Raw genomic sequence first — 22,728 nt, 5'->3', positions numbered from 1 at the left:
GAGATTGGCAAGAACAAGGGTGATAGTCGAAAGGGTACTTGGGGTAGTAAAAGATCGTTTTAGAAAAATGCAAAAAATACAGATGAGGAGCATGGAATTTTCTGTTACAATTGTAGTAGCATGTTGTGTTCTGCACAATATTTGCTTTAAAAATGGAGATGATGGAGAAGATGTATATGAGGCGAATGAAGAGATTGACATAGGTGAAGAATTAGATGTCGAAGATCAGGGGAGAAACGTTGAAAATAGAAGACACTTTCTATTCAGAGAAATGTTTTTGTAAGGTGGAGATGGAGGATTTTGATTGGAAAGGGAGAAAAGTTTTATGAAAATCAATTAACTTTTACATGTCAACTTTTAGTTTTTAAATGTTGAAATTTTTATATTTTAAAAAGAAATTTATAATTAGAAATGCTGATATTATAATATGAAAAGCAGTACTTGAAACAATGCAAGGTAGGTAACAATTTAAAAATACAAATATAAATAAGTTATTGAAAGGAAATAGTGTTTTTTTGAAGTAACAACTGTTTTAATAAGTCACACTTCTCTCTTTCTATGGCCATCCTACCATTATTCTTTTCCATCTTCATTTTCATTCTCAAATTTTTGTTTAATATTTCTTTTTTCTTTAACTCATTCCTTTCTTTCAGTATCACCATCATCTCTTCCCTCAGACTGATAATTCTTCTTCATGCTCCCTCCTTGTATCAGCCGTATCACTTTGCTTCTTCAGGTGCAGCAACCATTGTTTTTCCAGCTCCAGCTTGGTTTTGGCTGTTGATGGAGAGCAGTGAACTCATAAGAAAATTCCCCGCGAGTATGTGTCCCTTTGTCTCGAGGTGCCTTGGGTGAAGTGGAAGTTCACTCGTTACCAAAGTGGAATATGTGTTGCAATTGGTTTCGAAGATTTCAGCTTTCCTATATTTGGAAAAGTGGAAAGAATAATTTCCAACGAAAATGATAGGTTTCGTCAACGAAGTGCTCTACACCTTGGGTTTCGAGGAATTTTTGCATGGTTACAAAGTTCTTGAAACCAGCACAGTGAACTCCATCGATGCAGCAAACTTAATATCTTTCCAGCCTGTAATTTTTATGAGAATACCGGACTATAAATTGCATGCAGCCTTCACGCATTCTGTTTAACAAAAAATTTCAACCGAAAGTTCGTTTCTTTTTCAAAAATGCTTCTTTTTTTAAATGTTTTTAATAAATACTTATTATCAAATATCATTGCTGTCTTACATTATTTAACCTATTTGCATTATTTATGGAATTCGATTCCACATGATGGCGACCTGAGGTAAGACTTCAAGGCAATGAGTTTCAGTGCAAATGACGAATCACAATTTTATTGTAAATAGCAACTTTTGTTAAACAAATGCATTTTCTAAGTAATATGTTCGTCGTAAGTGAAGGTAGCGGAAGTAGTATCACGAAAGAATGATATAACGTTTCTTTCATGTGTTGTCAGCATTAATAACAATTCCGCAGAAATATTACCCATTCATTTTACGCTGAGGGAACATCTCGCAAATCTGCCGTATCCAACTGGTTCGGCAAAAAACGACGCTTGCAGTGCGTTCAAGAAAGTTGGTTTTTACAGCCATCTCTTATGCAGCCATTTAAAATGGCTCCCTCGCCCAACGAAATGGACAACTCCCCAGCAACCATCAAAGATGGATACGGGAGCAAACTCCGGGGTAACGACATCAAATCTTTTTTCTCAGTGTGGGAAAGGGGTCACACCGGTTTTCATACATAGCTGCAATAAAAATATTCGGTGAAAAACATGCAAAGCACGAAACCACATTTAAAAAATTCAATTTTCCTGTACCCCTAAGGAATTATAGTTTATACATGATTTGTATTTTCGTTTTAAGCTTGGGAAATCTGTGCCTTTTCAAGAGCCTGTGCCCTTGCCATGGGGAGCATGACAGCACAGTGATGTGACCCAGAGATGGGGACTTAAACTCAGTCCAAAGGCCAAGGACGCCCTTGAACGACAGCCCTGAAAGTGCGAGGAGGAACAGAGAGATTTCCGCCCACACTAGAATCGTAAAAATTCAGACGACTTAGGCGTAGTTTGAGGCGACGTCTATCCTCGCCTATCGAACCCAACTTTCGAGTCCATAGGTATATTTTTGGGCAGAAGGAAGCCTACGTCAGGTAGCCGGACAATTAGACCTTTCTAGATCCATTTCGCCAGCCCAAAGTTCATCCTGCCTACAAGTCGCACGAAGCAGACAAGAAGCAATTAATGATGAAATGCGAAATTAAGGAAGTTGGATGTAAGGCGCGTAGCAGGAGCGACCATAAAATTGGATAGCACCATATCGCAGCGAATTCTCTACCATAACGGCTTGTATCGCACCCATTGAAGACCACTAGCAGTTATCTGTATAGGGTCAGAATGATTGCTTGAAATTCGGATTTGTTGTGCAAGAGATATGAGTTACAACTTCAAATGGTTAACACGGGCTACCATGTAGTGATCAGGAAAACTTAATATATCAATTCCATCATTTTCCACTGGTATCCATCAAAAGCACCCAGATAAGGACGGAACGGAGACTCTGCAAGAGTCAACCATTTGAAATCAACACAGCTGCCAACCTGACCCTCATCGATTTTGATGAAATTTGGTGTGTTCATCACACACGACAGGAGGATGAAAAATACCAAATTACAGAATTTTATCACAAGTATCATAACAGTAATGGCCACTTGAAGTTCTAAAAATGTGCGGAAAATTTGGCCAACACCCATGACATAAACGGCTGTAGCTTCAGTTCTAAGGATGATAGAACAGTGAACTAAGTAATTTTGGAAAGGTCTTGAAACAAGCTTTGCAATGATATGCAATTTTGTCATATTAGAGGAATTCTCATAGTTAAAGCCAGTGACCTTGATTTTTGACCTCGAATGTCTCAAAACATGTCACCTCCAAAATTTATAAAAATATATATTTGATTCTTCATGATACTCTTTACAAGATAGTAAAAATTCAAGTTGGGATGACCATGGGATCAGGAGATATAAATTAATGAGTACAGCAATGCGTGCACAATTATTTCACGGCATGAGGAACCCCATTGCAGGAGGGGTTCAGATTTGGAAGGGACCCAAGGCCGAAAAAAAGTAAAACCACCAAAGCAACTTAGGTATGAAAAAACTCTAGCCATAAGCTCCAAACGTCGTAAATAAGATACCATGCTGGCATGCCACAGTGGTCTGAGATGCCCCTTTCCGCGGACAAAAGTCGATTTTTCGATTGCGTTCAAACTGTCAAAAAATACTAAATATATGAAGCTGAAACATCATTCCATTGTAAATAGATCTTTATATCTTCCTTTACTGCCCATTTGTCGAATTACAGGAGTGATTTTTAGCGGAAGTTGTTTGAGTGTATTTTCTCACATTTTTGGCGACTTTTTAACTTCATAAATACCATAACCAATTACCATTTTTTGTTTTTGTGAGTTTATTTCAGCAACCTCAACTTTTTTATGATCCATGAACCTAATTATTAATGTTATGAAAGCGTCCGGGGTCTCAGGATAGCGCGCTATACTAGCATATGCAAATATTTGTTTAATTATGCACAGCTAGAGATATAAAAAAAACCACGCTCTACCACTGTGTTCTCATGTGATAGGATGCAAAGAAAATACTACCCTTGAAGCAATTTCGAAAGAATTATCTGCCTTTAGTTGCCTTTTTTTATTTATAAGCTGAAATGTGTTACAGAGACGCCTGGCTATCCTAACGCCATGGCGTGCTATCTCTCGGCAAGTCGCTCTCACCGATAAAATCCTCCGTATTGAGTCTCTCTATCAGACGCAATCAGTTCATTGTTTAGCATTATCAGCAACAGTTCTATCCATGCCTAAACATACAACCTGTAGATGATTCAGCGACCATATCAGCAACAATATAGCCTATTTGGTACGGCTTAAACCTAACAATTCGGCAGCCACTAGGCTTCTGTCAGCGTGCGACTGGACGCTGAGCGACTGCTCCAGCTATTGCTTAAGATTCCTGTAATTTTTTAGTGAAAATTAAATACTAAGTGTTAGTGAACAAGTCTTTGGATATGCCACCCGTGAAGGAATATTTTTTCACTTTACGAGAGAAGTGGACCGAAAAGGACACCGTTCGTTGCCAGCATCTATAAGAGTACATTTTAAGGTAGGTGAAAGTGATTTAATTCCGAAGTGCAACGTACAAAGTGGATTCATTTACCCATAGTTTGCATATCATATCATTTTTAAGTCTTATTCTAAGGTCACAAGGCAGGTCGGACGTGAAAGATGACAGGAAGCTAAGAACTCAAGACTGGCTGTTTTCTTTCATTAATCGGGCTACACTGAGATGGGAAAAGAGCCGTAGAACAATAAACGTGTTTTTGCAAAACAAAAGTCTCGTGGCTTAATTCAGATATTGATTTTTTTTGGCGGGAAAAAATCGAGCCCCAGATAACGAGCTCGGAAACTTCTCAACCCTCTACCTCGGGTAAGTTCAATGTTACCGATGGGATATATCATAGCATTTACGTAAATGAGAGTATTACCTATCAAAAGATTGACTTTATTTAGGTGTGTAGTCCATTCAGTCGTCCGTGTAAGAATTTTGAAACGTTGTGCGAGCGATCAAAGCGGAGGAGAACCACGGAATTGCTCGACACAAAAACAACTGAAGAGCTGGAGCATGTGACAAACGCAAGTCTTCGGGCAAACAAACAAAGCGATACCGCTCATATGGTAGTTGAGGCAATTCATATAAGCCCCAGTAGAACCAGAAATATAAGGCAAGCTTGTAATATCCATAGATCTGACACCAAGGTAGTTCTTCCCTACAATGCAGACGAGGCATTAGGCTTAATGATTGAGGCAAAGTTGACTAAACATCAGTATACTATGTCCATCAGGAAAGGGGCCAGATCTCTAATGGCAGCAAGTCTTTATCCTCCCTAAGAAGAAACTCTTTCTGTAAAAAAACCTGTGCTCTCCTTTTGGTGCTACGACTACTTTCATCCCCAAACGTATACTCGGCACCCGTGTACATATACAGTGAAGAAACTACGGATGAGGAGTAATTGTTTTACTCCCATATATTCATTTGCCTTCCTTAATTATCAATTCATTAATTAATTATTCTACAAAATACTTTCATTAAAAATATCTCCCCCCAAAGAATAATGGTCATGTAATGTCTATAAGTGATAAAACATCCATTCATTCGTGTAAAACTGAACATGGCGACTTATAAATGCGTAAGTGTTTTTCAGGCCACCATTGCATCACACATCGTTGAAGTATAATTATTCGGAAAAATAGCGAATGCGTGTTTATTTTTTGAGAAAGCCATTATGCATGCATTAGAAATATATTTAAGTTGTATAACACCCACGTATACCTCTAAAAATGGGACAGTCGACTTTTGTCCGGAAAAAAGCGCTCCACAGACCACTGTGTGGCAGGTCTTCGAGGTTCCGAGAACCATTGAGTGACAATGCCTGGACGGTCCATGACTTCACTATCGGTGCCACGATGAAAGAGAAAGGAAACGATGAGGCAGAAATGAAGATGATAATGAACCACAGAGGAAAGCATTCAGCTTCCCTACACAGAACACACTATCGCTAGGAAAGTACATAAATCGGAGCGTGAGTGGAAGAATATCTTCCATAAGCATCCACCAGGCACAGCTCCAAAAGGAAGCATCCTGGCATCAGCCGGAAAAAATATTCGAAAAAATACGAACACACAAACAAAGGCAATTAAGTGGCACAGAAAGAAAACAGGCAGATATTCCTCACATATATACTCACTTTAAGCACATATAAGGAAGCTTAAGAGATAGGAATTGTTGATGAAACCTTCTGACGCCTATGTGTGTCACGCACGCTTGAGGCATTGCATTCAAAGGATGCAGATGGTGCGTCGCACATTCTGAGAGAATGACCACGGGCATTTAAAGTCACGCTTAAGGGGTTAAGCATTGTTATGTGCACCAGGAGCAGGAATAGGTCACATGTAAACCTCATTAGGTTCTGCTACCCAACTGTGACAATGTAGTATACTGTGCATAAGTGAGTGTTTGGTATAAGATATTGTATGACAGTGTGGCTGTTACATGTACATCGATATTTGCTGCAAAAGGTTTTGTGCATTGAAAATTTTACCTTGAAGATGGAGTTTGAGCAGATCATCTATTGCTGTAATCCATTCAGGGAAAATGGACACGATAGACACAAGAATAATCTACGTAAAGTGCAGATGTGGATGGCTGACATGATTGGTGACACAACCATTGACTACAAAATATGTGATAAATGTATAAAAAAAGTTATCTCAGGGTCAACGGCCGGTGACTCACCCAGCTACATCAAAACAAGTGGATTTCATAAACCGGCATAGCTCCTCAGAAGAGTCGGACACATTCGTAGCCCCAGAAATTGCCTTAGATTCATTAAATGATAGTTTGGTATCTCTTGGTAAGTGAGTGAGAAAACTTATGCACAGAGGAAGTTTGAGAAAGTGTCTGAGGTTTTCAAAAGTAAATATGCATCTAGTGAAGAGAGAAATACAGAGTAAGAAAACAATGTAGAATCTCAAATAATATTGCAATTGAAAGATAAATTCAGAACAACCACCACAAACGTTGAGAAGATACAAATTCTGACACTTCTTCCAAAAGGTTGGAGGATTCGAATGATTGAAAATGAATTTGGATCCTCAAACTATTTAGTAAGAAAAGCAGAGCAATTAGTCAAAGAATGCGGTATCTTAGCAACTCACAATCCACGACCTAAACGTTCCGTAACCCGGCGTTACTCGCGCGGGGTGTTCTGAACACCCCACCCCATATTTCATTGCATCAATATGTTAGTCTTAATTCCACGAACCTCTCCTTTTCAGTAGCTGGAATGCGATATGTTTTCTTTCTTTTGATACCAACTTTGTCAGCCATACATAGTAAGTAACTTGAGTAGTACCCTCAAAACTTAATAACGTTCGTGCTACTCAATCTATTACGATCGATGCTTACACCAAACCTTATTTATGATGCTTGCCACATTGTTACTGTGAAATTTGTGTTACAATTTAACGTAAATTCTCGTATTTTACTTTTATCTGCTGGAGAACGCCTTTCAAATCATTCGCTCTACAATCGCTCCCGGCGTTACTCGCGCGGGGTGTCCTGAACATCACAATTTACTCTGCGTCGCATACTCCTTGGCATGTGATTCCTGAGAGGTAGGTTTCTCTTGGACTCATACCATCTTTGAACAGCACTGATGAATTATTAAATTTAATCATGGCTTAGTGGTCATAACATCTTAGATCATATTTCAGATTTTCTTCTCGATTTGAATATCTACAACTTATCCGAAAATATTATTTTTTCATCACCATATTACCATCCATAATTTAATACCAAGGGTGATAGGTCACCTAGTGAAAAGTACGTACCTTTTATTGAAAGTTTGATTTTGATAGATTTACCTACTTCTAAAATATATTTCAGAAACTTAATTTTTAGTGTTGCTATTTTACAACATCATTTTAGAAGGAATATCCTTTTATGCTTTTTTCTTACTAATCAATCTTGTGTCGGTGAATTATGTATTTTTTTTATTTTTATAAATACCTAACGTACTATTGTTAGCGAAATGTATTGCAAAACTAAAATTATGCAATTTTTTTCCGTAATGTCGGAAAATTTAGAGTATAAGAATAATTAGACTTTTGAATGAATCATCCGATAAAGAATTGAGTCACACAGACGATGTTTCTTCTGATGATTTCGTTGAATCTTCAGAAAACGAAACAGAAACTGAGGAGGAGGCTGATATTTCCGATGATGAACTACCCATTGAAAATAACAACCTTCTACTGGGGAAAGACAACACGGAGCAAAAAGGAACCGCGCCCGATTGTAAGAACACCATAAAGGAATATAATTTCCGAAAAGCCTGGATTCAAAGGTAGAAAATAAAATATCAAGAGCCCGATACAATGGTTTAAATTGTTTTTTGACAGGCAAGTGATAATTACAATTACCGCATGCACAAAACTTCTAATTCAAAAAGTAGGTGCGAATTATTCGCGTGCGAGGGATGCCAGGCCAACTGATGAGGGAGAAATTGAATGTTTCATAGGTCTTCTGCTCTTCGTGGGAACCAATAGATCTGGGCGACAAAATATAAAGGATTTATGGGATCGAGATGGTTTGGATGCTGACATATTTTACGCGACCATGAATTATCAAAGATTCCATTTTCTTTTGCAGTGCCTCAGATTTGATGACATCAACAGTAGGGCAGAAAGAAAAACTATGGACAAATTAGCTCCGATTCGTCAACTTTTTGAAATGCTGGTCAGAAAGTTTCAGGATAACTATGTCACGTTAGAGTACACTACGGTAGACGAGCAGTTATTCGGCTTTAGGGGGCAGGCAATATCTCCCAAATAAACCTGCAAGATATGGCATTAAAATATTTGCATTGGTTAACCATAATGTTTTCTATACTTACAATTTGGAAGTGTATGCAGGGAGTCAACCCAAAGGACCCTACAAAGTAGACGACACACTGAAAAAAAACATTGTTTATTCACGAAAATTCCCTCGAAGTTTCTAAAATGTGGACGAAAGAAGTTATTTCACAATTGAAGGAAGCGTACAAATCACACGGATGCTTATGCAGCATAAAAACATCGAAATACAGTGGCGTCCTTTAGCGGGAAATTAGAACACTATTTCGGCCAATATTGGTGCAAATATTGATGTGTGTCGTACGCCCAATATTTTGAGTAATATTGCTCGCCGATTTATTGGCCAATAAATTGGAAAAAGTCACACGGGCTTAAAGGAGACTCCATATCCTTCAAGAGGGAATATGTCACGGATTATTTAATATACATGTTTAATTTGAGTGGAGATGTGAAGGCTAAAAATACTATGGCCATTTTCATGAGAAAATACTTTTTCCCTAAATATTTGATAAAATGGGAACCGTGTAGGCGACGGGATGATTTTTTCCGGCAAAATTTCAAAATTTGGTTACAAGTTAAGGTTAAATTTCCTCCGGCTGTGAACAAACACCTACCCCCCCCCACTCCTCCTCTCCCCCTTCTGGAGATAATCAGTCTCCGGAGCATACGGTGGTCAACTTATCTTCCTACTCCCTCACTCCAGACGAAATATCCGTGCTAGATAAGGGATTATCTTTCTCACCCACACCCAAAGTTGATCCTGTGATGCTCGTAAGTGACACTATCAAGTTTTGCCGACGGTTGAAATGGAAATTCTTCTGGGACGCTCAGTCCTCTCCAACGGCTCCGGCCGCTGTTCAAACTCCTAGCTCTCATCCCTCTCTAGCTAAATTCAAACCTCCTTCGCCTCACGAACCGAAACCTCTTCCCGCCAATCACCCTGTAGAAATATTCACCAATCTCCTTTCCAAAGTTTCGGACCCCGCTTTTCTTAACTCTCTTCATCCTCCAACAAACTTCTCCACTACCGAAAAAAGAGCACTGAGCAATCTGAGAAAAAATTCTGATAATGTCGTTACTTCCTCAGACAAAGGATCTACTATTGTTGTGCTCAACTCCACCGACTATCTAACCGAAGCCCAAAGACAACTCTCTGACACCTCTTCCTACACACCTACCTCGCATGATCTCAACCCTGCCTTTCACCGAAACATCCAATCCTTTCTAAAAAGGAAAGCACCAAAAGAGGGCCTTTCTAGTGGTGACATTTCTTTATTATCTCCACCCCATCCGCGAACCCCTCACTTCTACATTCTACCGAAAATTCACAAGGCCAACAATCCTGGTCGCCCAATCGTCTCCTCTTTAAATTCCCCCACAGAACGAATCTCTTCCTTCGTTGACTATTATCTTCAGCCTCTTGTACACTCCCTTCCTTCCTACATTAAAGATACGTACCATTTCTTCAATCGCCTCCATTCTACCTCTCTCCCGGTTGATAAAGACATCATTATGGTCACTATCGACGTGACCTCACTATACACCTCTATACCTCATGTAGAAGGCCTTGCCTCCCTTCGACACTTTCTTGACAATCGACCTACACCTCAGATACCCAGCACTGACTTTTTAGTCGATCTCTCTCACCTAATCCTCACTAAAAACGCCTTCTCCTTCAACGATAAACATTATCTGCAGATCAAAGGTTGCGCCATGGGAAGCAGATTCAGCCCTTCATACGCAAATTTATTTCTTGGTCTCCTTGAAGAATCCTTCCTATCATCCTACCCACTTCAACCCTCACTTTGGCTTCGCTATATAGATGATATTTTCCTTCTCTGGCCTCATGGAGAAGACTCACTGAGCTCTTGCATTTCAGCACTCAATGAATTCTCCGAACTATCTTTTACCTCTAACCATTCCCCCTCCCGAATAACATTTCTCGATGTTACCATTTCCCTAGAAAATAAAAGTTTCATCACTTCAGTCCACATTAAACCTACTAACAAACAACAATATCTTCACTTCAACAGCTGCCACCCCCCACACACTAAACAATCCCTTCCTTACTCTCTCTCAGTAAGAGGCCACAGAATTTGCAATAATCCCGAATCCTTGGACATTTTTCTTAATAATCTTCACCACTCCCTTCTTCGTAGAGGATATCCTGAGAACCTTCTGCGTAAGAAAATCCTACACAACACTTACAAGCCCAAAATTCATACCAAGAAATAAACCACACATCTCTCCCTTTCCACCACATACTTCCTGGGCGTGCAGGCTTTGAACAGAATCATCAAAAGCCTTTTTCCGATTCTTTCTAACAATGTCACTACTGGAAAAATCTTCTCTAGCTGTCCATCCTTATCCTTCCGTCGGCCGCCAAATCTATCTTCCATTCTCAAAACGACTAAACCACTCTCAAAGTTCACCACCCGTATTAGCTCTTTACCTATCCCTTGCCAACGACCCCGGTGCAAAACGTGTGCTATCCTCATTACCCAGTCACTTCCTAACAAATTTCTCACTTTTCCGCTTCCTTCCACTCCATCCCCCACCTGTACAACCAGTAATGTAATTTATATCCTTTTATGTAATTCCTGCCCCGCCTTCTACATTGGTTTAACCACCACCTCACTCAACCTACGGATTAACAACCATCGAGCTTCTTGCAAACCCACTTCCCAATCTGCTTCGCTTCCTGTCCCTACCCACGCCTTTTCCCACAATTTAGAATTTGATGACTGCTTTAACATAGGAATACTTGCCTCTCTCCCACCCTCCGCCTCACCGCTAGAATTAAAAACTCTTGAATTGTCTTCCATTTGGCTATACCAAGCATTCAACCCGCCTGGCCTTAACAGGGCCCACTGATCTTCATAGCCTTCTCCTCTTTCCCATCCCCCATTCCCCATCCTCTCCCTTCCCCTATCTTATCCTAATCTCCTCAGCCTTTAGGCATCCTCTGTCCTCCTCCTCAGTCTCTTCTTATATATAGCAAATTTAGCTCAAATTGGTCGACCCAGAAAACATTTTGAAGGGTCCAGCGAAAGGGTGCAGAGGAGGAATACGGAGGAACTTAGATCTAGTGCATCCCTATCTGAGCTAGCCTTTGCTACATCGATGAGCTACCGTAGCAAAGGTGATGCGTCGGCCGCGAAGATAATCAAAGAAGTTACTGCAACCACTCCTATTAGAGCGCGACGAGTTTTGTCCAAGTGGCGAACTACGGAGGTCCAAACAAGCAAACTATCACCTGATGAAGCCCTTTGTTTGATCGTGTCTGGGAATTTTACAAAATACCAGTATTTATTAATTAAGAAAACATCAAAAATACATGGTGCTTCCATATACCCTGGCCACATATCTGTACTTGAAGCTAAAAAGGCAGCATCTCCGGAAGACATTATTGTCAATGAAGGGAGTTGCGAGGTGAGTATGCAATCTCTCCTCACTCTCACAACAGAGAGAATAATATCCAGCGTGCAATTACCCAAAGAGAGGTGTGACGAACTTCACCGCTCCCTTTTCTGTAAATATGGTTTTGATGGCAGTTCCGGAAACTCCGAGTACAAGCAAATATGGGAGCAAGGTGGACATACCGGTGGAAGTTTATTCGCAAGTTTCTTGGTACCCCTGAGATTAACGGAAACCGCTACAGGTGAGACATGAAATCTTCTTTCTGTAAGTATCACGAAGATGGGACGTGACCTCCTTTTTCCACCTCTCGCCACCCACCGCCCACGCGCCGCTGCATTGGCGGTTTGCGTCTCGTCTTATTACCCTTCCTGTCACGCACCCCACTCCCCATCGCCTTATGCGTGAGAACCGTGCAGCGTCAGCAGAAGGCAGCCTCTTGGGTGGCCGCGAATGGGGAAATAGAGGAGATATCACGCGGAGAGGCGTGCTTTGAGAACGGCCATTGGAGTTGCGTCCACGAAGAGCGGAGAGTGTGTGTTTGGTGACTGTAGAGCACGGACGTGCCTAATAAAACCTGCTTTGAGGAATGTAGAGTTTCCTTTTAACTAACCCTGCCTTTCCCTGATGCTATCGATATACTGAACCTTACATTTCTATTTAATACATTGGTTTGGCATGCCATCTGATACGTATTTTTGGTTGCATGAATAATTTTATGGTCAAATCCTCGCCTATCATCCACTCGATAATGCCGTCCAATACGTTTACAGTGGGTTCATGAAAGTAAATCTGTCATAAAAAATTAAGAAGAATATATTATGAGGCAAATCGATAATCTTCAACCGCTTCAATCAGGGAATATCACTGTGAAATTTCAATTGATATTCTCTATGATTGATGGGAAGGTAAAAATTTATGTTAGGATTGAAATCGCTTGTGTTTTGTGTATGAATAGCACTCCCTTAACTTTTCCTTTTCATTTTTTTCAGATATGCAGCGCTCTCACAGAAACCAGTAGTATGAAGTGCTACATTTGTGGGGCAAAGTTTCCGGCATGAATAATTTAAATGCAATGAAAAACCGACCCGTAGATGAATCAAGATATTCCTTTGGGTTATCCCTTCTCCACTGTTATATCAGATGTTTTGAATGTCTTTTGCATATATCATATCGCTTGCAACTTAAGACGTGGAAGGTAAATAAATCCCATTCCTCGATAAAAAATTTCCTTCTATTAGGTTTCATGAATTTAATAACATATAATGGATTTTTTTTGTTCGATCTAGAGACGGAAGCAAACAGGCGATGGAACTAAAGAAGAAAGAAATTCAGGCCTTATTTAGAACGAGAATGGGTCTCAACCTTTGACTTCCCTAAACAAGGCTACGAGACAAGCAATGACGGAAATACGGCAACACGATTTTTGCCGATGAAAAGTTGTCAGCTGAAATCACTGGTAAGCATTTCATTATGACAATGCCGAAGTTCTTTTCTTTTGCCTGTCTTTTTCATTAAGGGGTGAAGTTCACGAGTAACGCTAAAATCTCCATGATATGCAGCAATGCATTTTATGATATATTAACGATAGGATGAAACCTAACTGATATTCATATATTTGTATTGAAGGAATCAATCAGAATCTTATTCATCAGTTTTCTGTGATTTTGAAGGCATTGGCCAGTGGTTTCCAAATCAATGAGGCTCCATTCACAGAATACTGCTTATCAACAGCAAGTTTGTACGTGGAACTTTACGCATGGTATCACATGCCACCCGTGGTTCATAAACCACTGATTCACGGGGCAGCCATTGCCAAGGAAGCCATCCTTCCTATTGGAATCCTGTCGGAAGAGGCGATGGAAGACAGAAACAAAGATATTCGACGTTTTCGGGAGCAGCACACAAGAAAATCGTCGAGAAAGGCAGCTAATGAGGACCTTTTCAGAATGCTGCTGCTAACGTCCGATCCCTTTATTTCAAATATTGTAGGCATACAGAGAAAAAAATTACGCTCTTGTCAGCAGAAGTAAGAAGTATCCTCAATGTGGATGATTTACCGAGTGATACTCATGGACTCACAGACAGTGACTTGGAGGGCCTGTAACTGTTTCTTTAATAATGGATGATACAACCATAAATATCCTTATCCATTTGATATCCCATAGTCTCAATCACAATAATCAGTAATTTAATTCAATTGAAAAAAATATTTCGAGAAAATGTTAGCATGCCTAAATGATGCTTCCAATCCTTGTAGTCACCTCACGAAATAACTTGAAGGTCACAGATGCGAATTTCATCTACGCCTTGAGGGCATTGAACATATTGTATTATAATTTTGGATTGTTAAGCAAATTAATTAAGAATTGAAAGCATCATAAATTATGCATGAGAACTTAAACTTTAGGCTCAACAGATAAAAATTATGTACGAACACGAATTACCGTTGTTTTAAAAACGGTCAACTTTAATTGTTTACATAATTTATCAATTATATTAATACTACCTATACAACAGTCACAAATCTGAAAAATACCTCCAATTATTTGATGCGCATCAAACAACAACTTGAATGAAAAATTGAATACAATTTCTATTTTTAACATTAAATTGATTAAATAATTGGCCATATAAGAACAATAATATCAAATATACAGCAAAAATAACTTCAAATTCGGATTTAGCAGACAAAAATCTTATAAAAAACTTCTTCATTATACTACAGCGACTAAGAATAAAAGCTGTAACAATTTCGACCACCTTATTTCGATTTTGAACCACTGTGCGACGGTGGTTGGGCGAATGAAGGGAATGCACCAGGAAGCCGACATCGTTAAACTGGGACCTTCCTCTATCATTTACTGGCGAGAAAATTCTAAGAGAACACAAGAACATCGGCACACGAAAAGTTCGCCGACTGGGTGACATCGAAGTGCGGCCGCGAGTCGGGCACCAACGAATAATCGAAAGCAAAGGGACTCCAGAGGAATCCAAGGGTTATCACAAGACAGAAGACAAGAACGAAGGCATCTTAGTGTGGGAAGGATTTCGGAGAGAATTATAAGAGATGAGGTAAGAACAATTGAATCGGCTTCCTGTCATTCAAGGGCATGGTAAATCTATTCAATCCCGAAGTAGGTTTTCCTTACATTTTTGAAAACTCACCAACGAGAATAATACTTTGATCTGTTATGCTTGGCAACTCGATGAAAACTATAAATTTCCTGTTTAGGAAGGGAGAAATGAGATATGAAGTATACGAGTAAGAAATTAATCCGCAAGTAATGGAAGAAAGGAGAATGCAAAGAAAACGTAAAGCGTGAAGTCGCAGGAGCACGCGAGCAATCACACGCTATCGTTTCGCGAGAATTTTCCATTATTACAACTTCTAACACTGTCAGTTGCATTCCTGAATTAGGGTCAGAAGTTTCGCTTGAAATTCGGATTTGTTGGACAAGAAATATTCAAACTGCGTATCATTCAAGGGCATTCAACATTTCTCCATGCCTTGAACATGACAAATTCTTTTAGTTAAGCAGACAACATTTTGTTTTCCTGTTCCTCCTTATCCTCGAGATCGTAAAATGACTCCCCGAACTCGGAATGTGCTTTGTAAGGCAAGGCAGCTATCGAGAAAGAGAAGCATTTTTTCATTAGTGCGCTCGACAGCATCTGCCAGGGGATTGTTTTCGCGTAGCGTTCAGGAGTAACATCGATTAGCGGAGACTGTGCTCGAGAATATTACGCTTTCGTGACCGGAGATAGCTAGGTGGTGGCAAGGTTTAGTTGAAGATATGCTAAGGGTATACCGAATTACGGTACAAAGGTACGAGGATCAGAAGAAATTAGCCGATGAGGGAGACTGGGGGAGAACTCCATTTGCGATTTTCTTTACTTTTTTAAAAATTCATGCGCATTTCATTTGAATTCAGCAATTATCTTAATATCAATGTTCATTCGTCTTTTTGTTAGTCTTTTCAGTTTTGAGTATAGCTTTAACCTTCTCAAGAATACACATGCATTTCTTATTTTTGTCTCCAAAGAACTTGGACATACATAGACGTGGACCAACTTATCCGCTTAAAACAGCCCGCGCTGATGAAAGATGTATTTCCTCTACAAGCCACCTCATTTTACCCAGGAGAGACTTACAACCTTAACATTTTTCGACTATTCGTAGCATTTCGAGGCCACATGCCACAGGTTCGTGCAGTCAGCTGCCACTGTTCAAGCTGGACAATTCCCACAAACAGCTGTAACCCCGGAGAAGGTGCAGGAGGTGATGCAGACAGTGAGAGCCACTCTCCCACACGCCAGGGAGCGACCATTATCCTCCCTCTCTTCCCTTCCTCCCGCCTCCACCATTCCGTAACCTCCTCCCCCCACCTCTTTGTCTTCCACCTCCCCCACCTACTTACAATGGGGTATTTAAGGAGTTGGGGTATGTGCATTTGTAACTACCTGATGAAGACGCTAAGTCGTTGAAACCCGGACCGTGTTCAAGTTTTATTTTATTTATGTGATGTAGTTAAGTTTCCTTACTGAATAATTTTTTAAGATGCAGGGATGATGTGAAATGTTATCATAAGTATCCTTAACTCTCTCAATTCTTCAAAAAACCTTTCCACATAAGAAAGAGAGCACTGAGCAATCTAAGACAAAATTCCGATATTGTCGACACACTCACTCACAAAGGATCCGCTATTGATGTGCTCGACTCCACCGACTACCCAAAAGAAGTCCGAAGACACCTTATCATACACTCCCACCTTGCGTGATCTCGACCGCTCTTTTCACCGAAACATCTGACCTTTTACTGAAAAGAAGGTACCGGAAGAGGGTTTTTCCAGTGGTGACATATCCTAATTATCTCCGCCCCATCCACGAACCCCTCACTTCTATATTCTACCCAAGACCAACAACCCAATCGTCTCCTCTTTCAATTCCCCAACAGAACGCATCTCATCCTTTGTCGACCATTACTTCAGCCTCTTCCACATTCTCTTTCATCCTACATTAAAGATACCTATCATTTCCCCAATCACCTCCTTTCTACGTCCTTCCCTGTTGAGAAAAATATCATAATGACCACCATCGTCATGACATCATTATACACTTCTATGCCTCATGACGAAGGCCTAACTTCCTTCGACACTTTCTTGATCATTGACCTGCACCTTAGATAGAATATTGTAGCGGTAATCAGTGACAATGCTGCTGCTAAATACTGTTGCTGCCATTAAATTAGCTGGATGGAGAAACTACCCCTGCTTTTCCCACAACATTAATCTCATGGTTCAGCAAGGGCTTGAAGAAATTCAAGATTTACTTGTCAAGGTAAAGTCCATGGTGTAATTATTCTAAAGAAGCCCCCAAGCAGCAGAAAAATTGAAGAAAATGCAAATGCAGACGCAGCAGCCTGCTTTCAAAGTGCAACAAAGCGTGAAAACGAGAAGCAATGCCACCTACTACAATACTACAAAGGATGCTGAAAATAAAAGAGTCGGTAATGTCTCTGATTCCTATAGAGAATCCGGATGTTGTAAACATCTCAGGCAATTAAATGACTTTCATTTCCCACTTTTGTCAAATTTTACAGCCATTCAAATAGGTAACAGAAGAAATGAGCAGTGAAAAGAAAGTTACAATTTCTAAAGCTATTCTTCTCCACCATTATTTAATGAGTTGGTGCGGTGAGTGGACAAATAAGAAGGCATTTCCAGCAAAGTCACGTCGCTTGCGAAAAGATTAGCAGACGGACTGGATAAAAGATTCAAATCTGTGGAGGAAAATACACTTTTAGCCGAGGCGGCATTCTTGGATCCTAGATTTAAACATATCGGATTCAGCAAAACAAAAGCTTTCGAAAAGTGCAAGGAAGGAACTGAGGTTGCAAGTCTAAGGAAAGAGAAGGAGGGTCTAACCACCACTTGCCCGCAAACAGCTGCTGATGCAGGAATTACGGTGGCAACATCTGATATTTGGAAAGATTTCGACGAATGTGTGGCAGGAGTTGCGCAAAAGCCAATTTCTAGAACAAGGGGCCTTCTCCAGCATCTAAAAGATATCATGACAGTAGATAATTTCAAAAAATTATTATTTATTTGAAATGAAATTTGATGTTTACATTGAAATATTGAAAGTTATCATATATTCTGTGCATGAAATGATGCACTTTGTCTATTTATTATGAAATTTACTCTGTTGAATATATTTTTCTCTGATTATTATGAAATTTGATGAATATGTCAATGTATTGAATGTGGATATGTATGAGTGCAATACTACTCCAATTGTTCATGTTAATATTTAGTTTCATCAATTAATAACAATGTTCGTCCCACTGAAAATCCCACAAGATTTTCTCAAAATTATGTGTGCCTGTGCTTAGGCTCCAATGGACAACCCTAGCGCAAATAAAATATCTACCTATCTATCTTTCTACCCGCTTCAACCCTGACTTTGGCTCCGCTCTACGACGACATTTTCCTTCTCTGAACTCAAGGAGACTCTTGAGCTCTTTCATTTCGGCACTCAATGAGTTCTCCAAACTATCCTACACCTCCCACCACTCCTCCTCCCGAATAACATTTATAGACATTACAATTTCCCTAGGAAAAAATAATTTCATCACTTCGGTCCACATTAAACCCACGAATAAACAACAGTACCTCCAGTACAGCAGCTGTCATACCTCACACACAAAACAAGCCCTTCCTTACTCTCTTTCTGTACGAGAACACAGACTCACAACCCGAACTAATACTTTGCGTAACCCGTGCCGAAGACCACGCTGCAAAACCTGTGCGATCTTCATTACCCAATCACTTCCCCTCGCAGCTTCTGCTCCGGTGGTGACATTGAATATCCTTCAAAATGTGTCAAATGCAGCAAATTTGTACGCAAGAACCACGCCACGCCAAGAAATCAGAGAAACGCGCATTAACTGCATTTCCAACGCAAGTGAATCAAACTAATTCACAATTAAAATAAACTGAACTTCCAAGAACAGTCCAAGAAAAAAATACAGTAGATTGCGGTTACTAGGTCCACCGTTTATTAGGGGCAACCGCTTAAAAGGGGCAAATGTTGAAGAACAGATCCCAATAGATGAATATCTTAAGGGTTTTCTCCGCTTAAATGAGATAGCATGCCACTTTATTGGGCCATGAGTCGGCGACTTTGACTCTATACTCGCGGCGAAATTAATTTCTTATCAGAATACCGTTTTTTTTTACATTCTCCTCCTTAGATTAAATCTTATTAGTCTTAGTTTTCTTATTAATCCTTAGTTTTCACAAGGGTAGCTATTCTTGCCTTATTCTTAAAGATCCTATTGTTTTACTATCCGTTAGAGGATTCAGATTCCGTTTCCCGACCATGAACCCTCACTTAATGCTGTGTTCTTTCAAGAGGAGAGGACTCATTTGGCGGTAATTGGGCCGTACACGATAGAATGAACCTGGGATAGTGAGAAAGAAGTGGCGGCACTCGTGGTGAGGGTTTACGAGCGGGTATGAGCCATTTTCCTGGGATTACTGGCCGATGTCGAGCAGAGGAGACTGCTCGAGATGAACAATGTTGCTTACTAAAAGCACTTTGTTCGCGACATCTTGCACAAAAGTTAACTGACTCATTTTGTCTATCCTCTTTCCACTATACAACTGATCTTATCGCTATTACAAGATGTTTAGAGCACATAGAAGTGAAATTTGAAAAAAAAACTGCCCAGGTTACTCGAGAAGTTTTGAACTGATGACATTTAGGGTAGAATGCCCTATTGTTGGCACCCCCCCAGTTGTTGGCACTCTTTAATTAACTGTGTGATATTAAGGGACAGAGATGCATTACATTTTTGATGCTTCTGTATTTAGAAGCAAAGAAGTTTACTTAATATGTATCAGCGGTTCCGTCCACCTTACACCATTTGAGAAGTGACTGTCGACCATATAACCAAGTGCTGCATTTTCTTTGGAGAAATTGGAGGTTTTCTTAGCGGAAAATTAAGAATGTTACTTCATTTGGATGCGTTTTTTTATCAATATCAACCCATTAAATACCATGAAACTTAGATATTTGTAATGATAGTAATACCTCAATGAGGTTGTTTTTTACTTAGAGCCTGTTATCGTAATTAAAATTGATTTTTAGGGGGTGCCAATCACTGGTATGTAAATAAAATTCCAGTGATTGGCACTGGGTGCCAAGTATTGGAAATTTCATCAACTACAGTTATATATTTATTTTGTTCGCCAAATGCATCGTACTGCTAGTATAAATGCGTATTTTATATTTTGGCTCATAGAAATGAGTGCAACCAGTACTTGGCATGGGTGCCAATAACTAGAAAAATGGGTGCCAATAATTGGATATAGTCAAATTAATAATTTCAAAGAATTCCAAGCAAAACAATTGATAAGTGATAATGTCAAAGAATTCGAGCAAAATAATCGCGGAAATCCTTTTAAGGGCAATACTCCCGAGAATAAGTGGGATCATGGCTTTTTACGCAAATACCCTGAAATTTCTTGCCGTTCATTTGAAGGAGTTGACCAACTGATGCAAGTGCATTCAAGCGATATGCAAGCAAGTAAGTGATGCAAGCGATATCCTATATATATCAGAGGCTTGTTCAAAACTCTGGAGGATTTTCTTAAAGAACAAAACAAGTTTGATATCCTCTCTGGTCTGAATAGTGTGTTAATTGGCGACTAAGCTAATTTCATGTCATGCCCTAAAAAGAACTTAGTGCTTGCCCTCTGGATCCATCCATCTGGACCCCTCTGGATCAAAAAATGTATATGAAGTTACCCCCACCGTCTCGTGAAGGCAACGCTGACCGTCATAAGTACCTTTTCATCCTCAGGAAATACGTGTCCTCCAATGGTCCTTCTACAGAGGATCCCTAATAAAATAGTCCAAAAGGTTCCTAAAAAATGGGGAATAGGGCGCAGTGGCAATAGGTGGATGAGGTCATAAGTGTTTTTTAAATTTATTGGGAATGTTTTTCATCGTTATCTTTTGGAAAATAAAATCCCATTACCAGTAGTGTTGTTTGAAGATGGCCACAAAACCCATCTCCTATGCCACCGAAGTTCGCTATGCAAAGAATTTCAAATTATTCTAAATGCTCTGTACCAAAATTCCACAAAAATATTGCAGCCCGCTGATGTGGCTGCCTTTAGGCCAATAAAGACTAAATGGAAGGATGCCGTACTCGAATAGATCAAAAACCCTAACGCCGATAAAAAAGAGGATTTTGTTCCCATTCTTTCAGCCATATTGAACAACATTGACTTGTCTAGAATAGTTCAGAATGGTTTCAGGGCATTAGGTCTATATCCATGGAATGCCAACGCAATAGATTATTCTAAGTGCCTAGGAAAGCGTTCATCCAAAGTCAGTGTGAATATCTCAGTTTGTAAGATGAATCCACTTCCATAAGATGATTTTTCTTTGATGGTTGGGGAAGAGCAAAGTGAAAATTTTTAAAGTATTCAACAAAATTTGGGAAAAGGAGAGGAATTCAGAGTTCTATATAGATTGTGGGAGCGCCATCAAATTACAATGCAAATTGATGGAGAATGAGGAAGAAGGAACGGGTGAGAAAGTAATTGTACTTGTACATAACCAGCATAACACAGAAGATACGACTAGCGATAGATTTCTGTGGAGACTGAGGCAGCATTATCTGAAATTCCTGCTGCGCCACACATATTTCAGAACCCCCTTAAGAATCCTCTATTATAGAGGCCGTAGAGCTCATTTCCCCCGTCTATCACAAAAACAATATCTAAAGTCTTTCGGTATTGAATCTTATCGTTCACTGGCATTGGAAGAAAAGTCGTACTCACACCTGTCAGTGGAAGGAATTTACCAATGGTATGTGTAACTCCACTGTGGGGCAAAAGAAGGTAGGAATTGAATGCAGCAGTTGCAAGAAGTTGTATCATCTAAATCGAGTCCCAAAAACACACCAAATGCATCTTCCAGATGATACTGTCTGTAATCTATTTGTTTGTCATGAATGCTATGAGTTTCCAGAGGAAAGTACTTCCCAAAGTGATCTATAGATATTCTGAAGAGACAAAACAAATAATAATAAACAGGTAAAGTTTTACTTTTTCGGTCCAAAAATAATTTGTTTTGAGCGTAAAATCATTAAAACGTAAAATTTTAAAGTTACATCATTGGATTTTCATTTAAAGATATTTTACCACCTCTCACTGTATTGATATACTTACAGGTAAGATAATGATCGATTCAGTGGCTGAAAAAGGCTATATTTCATTATTATATTATAACTTAAAAGAAAATGTGCTAAGCAGTGCATGAAAATCTGGTGTGCCAATAACTGGAATACAGTGTGCCAATAACTGGATAAAGTGTGCCAATAACTGGGATTATGGTACTTTTTAAACAATTATTTTTAGTAAATAGTTGTATGTATAATATAAATCGCTAACATGGGAATACTAAAGCAACATGTCTCTCAGATCTAAGACAAGTTATAAATAAACTGAAGTTGTGACACAACGGTCACAAGAGTTAATTTTCTTCGTCAAGGTCCTTAAAGTGCCAATAACTGGGTGGTTTACCCGACAACACCGATGAAACGGGACTGTATTATGGAGCAACACCAAATAACTCTCTTTGTTGCAGTTATGAAGGAATAACGGGCTTCAAAAAAGCGATGGATCACATCACTGTTTTGTGTTGCTCAAATGTTTCGGGAACTGATAAAAAATTCTTGTGATTATTGGGGAAAGTAAGTCTCGATGCTTTAAAGGGTTAAGAATAAGCAATT

At 39.5% G+C, this 22,728-nt stretch overlaps 1 long non-coding RNA gene across 1 annotated transcript; it reads left to right on the top strand.

Annotated features, from left to right (window-relative positions):
- The first annotated feature begins 11,691 nt into the window (after positions 1–11,691).
- Positions 11,692–14,053, top strand: LOC124154021. The gene is made up of 3 exons (XR_006863812.1): positions 11,692–13,116; positions 13,208–13,377; positions 13,548–14,053. It is a non-coding gene; the product is annotated as an uncharacterized LOC124154021 (long non-coding RNA).
- Positions 14,054–22,728: the final 8,675 nt, after the last annotated feature.

The sequence above is a fragment of the Ischnura elegans genome, chromosome 1, assembly GCF_921293095.1.
Source record: "Ischnura elegans chromosome 1, ioIscEleg1.1, whole genome shotgun sequence".
NCBI classification, from domain to species: Eukaryota; Metazoa; Arthropoda; class Insecta; order Odonata; family Coenagrionidae; genus Ischnura; species Ischnura elegans.
Note: the sequence above shows the minus strand (reverse complement) of the source record. Positions and strands in the feature narration are given on the sequence as shown.